Source organism: Zalophus californianus, chromosome 14 (assembly GCF_009762305.2).
Source record: "Zalophus californianus isolate mZalCal1 chromosome 14, mZalCal1.pri.v2, whole genome shotgun sequence".
NCBI classification, from domain to species: Eukaryota; Metazoa; Chordata; class Mammalia; order Carnivora; family Otariidae; genus Zalophus; species Zalophus californianus.
Genome location: NC_045608.1, coordinates 5,821,319 through 5,828,611, shown reverse-complemented (window position 1 = coordinate 5,828,611; position 7,293 = coordinate 5,821,319). Strand labels below are relative to the sequence as shown.

At 54.8% G+C, this 7,293-nt stretch overlaps 1 long non-coding RNA gene across 1 annotated transcript; it reads right to left on the bottom strand.

Annotated features, from left to right (window-relative positions):
- Window positions 1-556: 556 nt before the first annotated feature.
- LOC113913040 lies at window positions 557-6,046 on the bottom strand. The gene is made up of 3 exons (XR_003517075.1): window positions 5,866-6,046; window positions 4,636-4,790; window positions 557-1,046 (listed from the first exon to the last, which is right to left on the bottom strand). It is a non-coding gene; the product is annotated as an uncharacterized LOC113913040 (long non-coding RNA).
- Between the last annotated feature and the right edge of the window lie 1,247 nt (window positions 6,047-7,293).

Here is a 7,293-nt window from a genome sequence, read left to right as displayed (position 1 = left end):
TTGCCGCTAGTGTGGGAGACACACCAAAAGTGAACCCCACGATTTTAGGGGGCAGTACATTCTAAGGAGAGCGTAAAGCAGGGTCATGGAACGCAGAGGCTGGGGAGGGAAGGAGGGGCGACTAGGCAGGATGGTCAGGGAAGGCATCCTGAGGAGGTGACATCTGAGCAAAGCCCTAAATGGTGAGATAAATCCAGCCAGTGGTTCCAAGTCAAAAACTTCCTCACCCTCCCCTTCCTCTTTGATTAGAAGCCAAGGCACCAGGATCGACGACAGAACAGCCGCTTCAGGAGCCCAGGCAAGAGGAGAGGGTCTAAGAAGCTTCCAGATGTGTCCAGCATTCTGACCAGCTGGCTTCTAGGCCCCTGACACCGGCAGATGCCGGGAGCCCCGCCGTGGGCAAACTCTAGCGAAGGCACAGAAAGTCAGTCTGGAACTGGGGTGGGGGGGTTGGGGGGGTATTTCCTTTAACTTGGATTTCTTTTTGCAGCTATCAGGTTTCCTTGTCTGTTAAGAAGCCCTAGGAAATTATTCGCTTAACAAGAGCATTCGGTATTTCTCAAAGGCTTTATTATTTTTTTTTTTTTAACCTTCTTTCCCTTTGCTCTTGTTTTTCTTCTCTTTGTTTGGCTTTTGAGCAAAAACTTCCTACCCACTGTGATATTTTCCCCCTGAATAGCTAAGTAGGCTAGAAAAACAGTAGTAGGAAACACAGTGGATGGCCAGGAATCTGGGAACCTCCCAGAAGAACCAGGGTCAGCTACTCCAACCTCGGCTCATGTGGGCAGATGGCTCCAAAGACAGGTTGGCCATTGAGGTCCCACACGGAAGGTCTCCCCACTTGGCAAGGTGCCACTGCTAAAGCCCCTCGGGGAGGACGTGGCAGTAGCAGAGGGCCTGTTTGGCGTGCCCTGGGGGGAACAAAGAGATGCGCTTTGGCATCCATCTGCTGCGTGAAGGTGGTGACAAGAGCATCTTGCATCCGGCAGTCACTCGAGGGACATTGGCGGATCCCAGTTCCAGCCAGCGACACTGTTAAATCGAGCCTGTAAGACAATGAGTTGAATGCCAAAGGATTGAGAGAAGCCCGTGGAAACAGTGCTGGAGCACAGAGCTGCCAACAAGTCCGATGTGAAGGGAAGGAGGTGCCTAGAGGACATTTTGCTGGGAGAAAATGTGGCCGGTGGAAGAGAAGTCACCCCTTGTCTTTTGCGCCGAAAGTGAAAGCAGCGTTTCCACACTGTGAAATTAAGGTGAGATTGGCTTATTTTGGATTTTTACCACTTTAGATTTATTTTTTAAGATGAAGTTCCCATCAAACCTCTCTCTCCTTTTTTTTAATCCGTTCATTTTTAAAATACGGTATTTCGAGGGCACCTGGGGCGCTCAGTCGGTTGGGCGTCTGCCTTCGGCTCAGGTCATGATCCCGGGGTCCTGGGATCGAGCCCCACGTCGGGCTCCCTGCTCCGCGGGAAGCCTGCTTCTCCCTCTGCCGGTCCCCCTGCTTGTGCGCACTCTCTCTCTCAAAGAAATAAATAAAATCTTAAAAATAATAACAACAAAATACGGAATTTTTGACCCCACATTTGCGCCGGGCGCCCTGGCTCTGGTCCCGGCCCCCTTTCCGCCCTCCCCCCCCCCCCCGGTGAGTGTCCACCAGGCTGGGGTCCCAGGGCGGGGGCCCGCAGCCGGGGCTCCACCCTCCTTGACGTCTTTGGAGTCCCCCTTCAGCCAGGGATGGAGGAGGGATCGAGAGAGGCTTCCGTGGGCCAGGCTCCAGAGGGGTGCGCGTCGACCCCAGCCACGTGCCGGGGGTCAGAGCTCAATCACACGGCCGCCCCCGAGTGCCCAGAAGCCTGGAAACTCAGTCCCGCCCCGTGTCCCCCGCTAGCCAGCTCGCCCCGGTTCCCCTGCTCTTTCTCCCCCTCTTTCTGACACCACCTCCCGGCTCCCGTGCGCCTCTGGGTTGGTGTGTCTATGTAAGGCGCCCGTGCGTCCCCCTACGGGGCAGGAAAGCAGAGTTGCTGATCCTTACTTTAGCAAAGCCCGAGCGTCAGGAATGTGTTTTGAGTTAAGTGATCGTGCGTGCTCACTTCTGTGCCTCACGCGGGCATGTGCAAAATAGGGATCCAACCTGAGCTAAATAGGAACAGCGAGGCTAATTGCAGAGAGACACATGCTAGCTGGAGAATCCATCCGTCCACCCACCCACCCGTTGTCCATCCATCCGTTCGTTCAAACGATAGTTAATGAGCCCACCGTGGACGGAGCCCTGTGCAAAGTGCCGCGCGCGGAAAGAAGAAAAAGACGGCGGCGCGCGCCCTGCCCTTGAGAAGTTTGTAATCCGGTCAGGGAAATAACAGCCACACACACACAACGCCAGCCAAGATGGCAGGTCCGGCACGTAGAGACAAGTGGGAATCCGTCAGGAGCAAAGGCGACGGGACCGCTCTGCACGTACGCCCATCTCCCTTCCCCCTCCACGTGTGCACGGCGCAGCGGTCCCCCTGCCCTGTCCCTGCTCCCCCAGTCGTTCACGACTGGCCTCCCCCACTTGCACAGCCCTTGCCTCGTCTTCCTGTCTCTATGTTCCGCATCCTGTTCTCCGTGCCTCTCTTCACATGCTTCCCCTTATAAAGCACACCTTGAGCTTGTGGCAGCCTCAGGGCCTTTGCACCGTCAGTGTCCTCTGCCAGGCTCTCCTCAGAGCTAGGCCCCCTTATCACCAGCTCCCTTGACGCTCCCGGCCCCCGCCTCCATCTAAAGCAGTCCTGGTTAGTCTCCATCCGGTCATCCCATTTTATTTTATTTGTATAGTATTACAATTCTCCGAAATTATCTTATTTAATTATTTTCTCCTCCCCTCCCGGATTGGAAACACCATAAGAATGGGGGCCAAGTTTGACTTGTCCGTGGCTGCATCCCCAGTGCTGGGCATACTGTAGGTGCTAGGTTAATAACTGCAGCTTGAAGGGATGTCAGGAAGCCCCTCTCCCTTTCCCTTGGCATCTCGGCACCGCACGGCCAGCACTGCTGAGCCCTCGCCTCCCCCGAGCCATGCCCTCCCTGGAGTCTGGTGCCCAGTCTCTGCCCTCCCTGAAGCCCCCAGGCATCGCGCCAGGAGGCTTTCCTTTGCTTCCCACTCGATGCCCTTTGTCTTCACTTTCTGCTGAAAACCACACAACCAGAGTATCTGCCCAGACTTGTGTCTTCCTTGAGGAAGGAATAGAAACGTATTTGTTTGCCCTGCTCTGCGATGTGCTCACCCCGGGGGCTCCTGCAAGGGGACCGTGGGCCCCTGTTCCTGGGCCCCCTCCCTCCGTCTCTCTGTGCTCGGGCTTTGGCAGGAGCTGGGGAGCGGCCCGCTCTCTCCTCTGCATGCCCTGCAGCCACTCTGATCTCGCCTGGGCGCTGACCAAGCTAGACTGAGTCTTGGGTTATTTTTAATGTGCACAGATGCCCTGTCTGCCTCTTTATTCAGACGGAGCTCAAAAGGACTGTTGGAGTAACCGAGCGTCTGCCATGATGCCTCTTGAAAAGCCAAGGCACTTTTGGGAGGATTCCTTATTTTTCGCTATAACAACTTTTTCATCCCCCAGACCTTCTCAAACAAGCAGTGATGTTTTGTCATTATGGAGTCGGATAGACAGGCTCACCAACTTACGTGGCATCGCAGTTACTAGAGAGGAAATAATTTGGAGCCCGTTTGGGTGGTGTCCCACATTTGGAAGACCCCAGAACATGTTGCCTTGTGTCGATTTGCCAAGCGCGGGACGTGCAAAGGGCGGCTTCCGCAGACTCCAGTCCTGAAGATGTTTGCATTTAAGTGCAGCTTAAGAGCAAGAGAACCTCAACCCCTAAGCATTTGATAAACTGTAACAAAAGTGGGGTAGAGAGATGAATGTGTCAAAGGGGGCTTACGGGGGACTCGTGGCTTCACCTTCCGCCCCCATCGCCCACCACTCACGGGGCTCAGCAAACTCTGCCAAGGGCCGCCGGGTGGAAACTATGTTGGGCTCTGCAGGAGGCAAACATCATCATCATCTTGGGATCGGGGCTGTGGCCCACCCAGCATAGTGCCCTCGGCAGATGGATCCACCAGGGTTTGCAGAGGTTAAGGCCTGTCAGGGAACAGGCTATTCTGTGGTCTCACAGCATCTCCCCACAGATTCCTGATACATTACAAAGGGCAAGGTAACTTTACGACGAAGTCACGTGGCGGACGGCGCCTCAACCAGGTGACAGGATGTCAGCGGGGTCAATCCCGAGACAAGCTGACGGGACATCCCTCTTGCTGAGGACGTCTCAACATCAACCCTGTAAAACTCTTGGATAAGTGTTTATCTTAAGTCTAATCTCAGGGAAGCCATCAGACAAATGCGGGTTGTGGGACTTTTTTTTTTTTTAAAGATTTTATTTATTTATTTGAGAGAGAGAGAGCACAAGCAGGGAGGGGGCAGAGGGAGAGGGAGAAGCAGGCTCCCCGCTGAGCAGGGACCCTCCCCCACCCACCATGTGGGGCTGGATCCCAGGACCCTGGGATCATGACCTGAGCCAAAGGCAGACGCTTAAGCAGCTGAGCCACCCAGGCGCCCAGATGTTATCTTTCTTCTACTGGACCGTGAGTACACTTACTCTTTGCTTGGAGGGAGACACTGTCTTGACCTTTTGAGGCTGTTCTCCATACAAACGTCCTTGACATGACGGTCCAGACAGAGGGCAGCCGGGGCCTCTCCTGGAAAGACGTGCAGAGACACAAGAGCGCCGTGCAGAATCGTCATCCCATGGCCCTGGATTGAAAAAGAAAGCAGCTTTCAGGGGCCTTATTGGGATAATCAGGGAGGAAGGGGTTATATAAAATACAGGTCATATAATACTTTTGCCCCAATGTTAAATTCCTCTGGTGTGGTCACACTACTGTGTTTATGTAGGAGATCGTCTTTGTTCTTAAAGATGCCACTTAAGGGGCGCCTGGGTGGCTCAGTTGGTTAAGCGACTGCCTTCGGCCCAGGTCATGATCCTGGAGTCCCGGGATCGAGTCCCGCATCGGGCTCCCTGCTCGGCGGGGAGTCGGCTTCTCCCTCTGACCCTTCCCCCTCTCATATGCCCTCTCTCTCTCTCTCTCTCTCTCTCTCATTCTCGCTCTCTCAAATAAGTAAATAAATAAAATCTAAAAATAAAATAAAGATGCCACTTGAGTATTGGGGGTTAAGGGTCACGATGTCTGCCGCTAAATTTTCAAGGGTTCGGGGAAGCAGGTAATGCATAGGGATCACGCAGAGGCACGTGCACACGGGAGAGACATCGAAGGAGGCCAGATGCGTCACCATGGCAACCCGTGATGCGTGGAGGTGAGGGAGCTTGGGTCTTCATGATATTACTCTTCCAACTTTATAAAACCAAAATTAGGGGGACCTGGCTTCCCCAGGAACATGCAAGGGGCCTGGGCCGGTGGTCCCTCTTCTGCCGTTAAGGACTGCCTTTTTGACTATGCTCGGTCACTGATTTTATCCCTGCCCTGCCTTAATTAAGTGCTCTGGGGACATGATAGGTTTTTTGTTTACTCAAGCTTCGGAGAAGCTGGCAAGAAGAAGGCCTTTTCAGCTAAAACTCCTTAAACCCCGAAGGTGTGAACCAGCGAGCTAGCAGCCACATTTCAGCTGTGGACCTCCCCTGCGTGCGGCTGTGACAGGAGGTGGGCCGGCCCTCTTCTGGAACGGACTGGGGAGGAGCAGCAAGGTTTCCAAGCCGGGAAGTTGGCGGCAGAGTTTTCATTATTTCGCTCAAAGCATGGGGAATCCTGAGCTTGTTCCAGACACACACACACACACTCAGATGTCCGCAGAAGGACATGCTCCCACTTACAGATGCCCCCGGATCCGTTCTGTTCCTGCGTCCCTCCCTTAGGTGGGCGGGTGGGTGGGCAGGCGGGCGAGAGCCGGTCTCAGGGATGGACGTCGGTCCCTGCCCGCCATGGGCTCGGGCCCAGGGGCGGTGAGGCCAGACGCAGGCCCTGACCCCCCAGACAGGCAGCGGCCCAGCCTGGGCTCAGGGAGGACGCGAGCTAAAAATGAAGCCGTGAGTCATTATGGAAGCTGTGCCCCGGGGCGGGGACAGCTGTGGCTCACGTGGGGGACAGAGCGAGGGTACTGGGGACAATCTGATTCTCCCGTTCGGCCGGGCGGGGAGGGGCATCCGCGGGCCAGGCCCCAGACCCAGGCCCTGCCGAGGACGCAGGGTCCCAAAGTCACGGTCGTGCAGCATTGGGCCTTGAACGTAAAACGTATTTCCCTGGAGTACTTGCTCTTAAGAACAGTTCAACTAGGAGCTGTCAAGAGCTTATGATGAAAAAGCAACTGTCTGCCCTCCATTCTCGGCCCCTTTGAATTCCGCTGACAGTCTCCCCGAGGCTCCTTTCAAATGCTAAAGAATGTGATTACTGTCAGCCTGCATTCCCTAAAAGAAGACAAAATCTATGGGCTCTCCAGAGAGAAGATAAAGATTTTGCTCCCAGGTTACCCGCTCCTCTTCTCCTCCTAAGGAAAAAGAAAAACACACATGCACATACACGTGTGTACGAGTCTGTGTGCGTGTGTGTGTTTGCTGTACAAACCCGTGCTGTGTATGCGCGTGCTGGTGCGTATACGTGTGCAGACTTCATCTACTGACTAGCTTGGTTGCTTTCATCAGGCGAGGAGATGCCGTGATGGAGAGCAAGGGCCACAAAGCCCGGAGAATCGGCATCTTGCCGAGGGCACAGCCCAAGCCTGGCCAAGCCTAGCAGCCTACGCCAGTTCTAGTTAATCCCAGTATATTCCCCTCCTCATTCAATCTCTTTATTTAAACCCCGCTTTATGGAGCGGCCACGGAGGCACAGAGAGGGCATCGCAAATTGCCCAAAGCACACAGCTGGGAAATGTTAGAGTTTAAGGCCAGGCCCTGCTGTGTGAGTTTAGGTGAGACGTTACCCTTCTGAGCTTCCCTCTTGTCATCTCGGAAGGTGAGGCAACTTCCGCATTCTGCCGGTCTTTCCGGATCACGGCAGCTATAGACAAGTCTGATGAAACCAACCAGCCGGCAGCCCCAGGCACTGCTGTGTGGGGGACGGGGACCCGCCCGGGTGGGTGGCTATTAATTCCTTAGACTTGCTCGTACCCCAGGAGACACGAGTGCACAGCCTGCCCTCAAGGCGCTTCCAGGGCAGCTGGCAAGAGCAGGAAGTGATCTGTAAACAAGCGCCATGTCACCTGAGTAGGATCTTTGCTTTCAACCCAGCCTGGGCCCTTGGGGTCT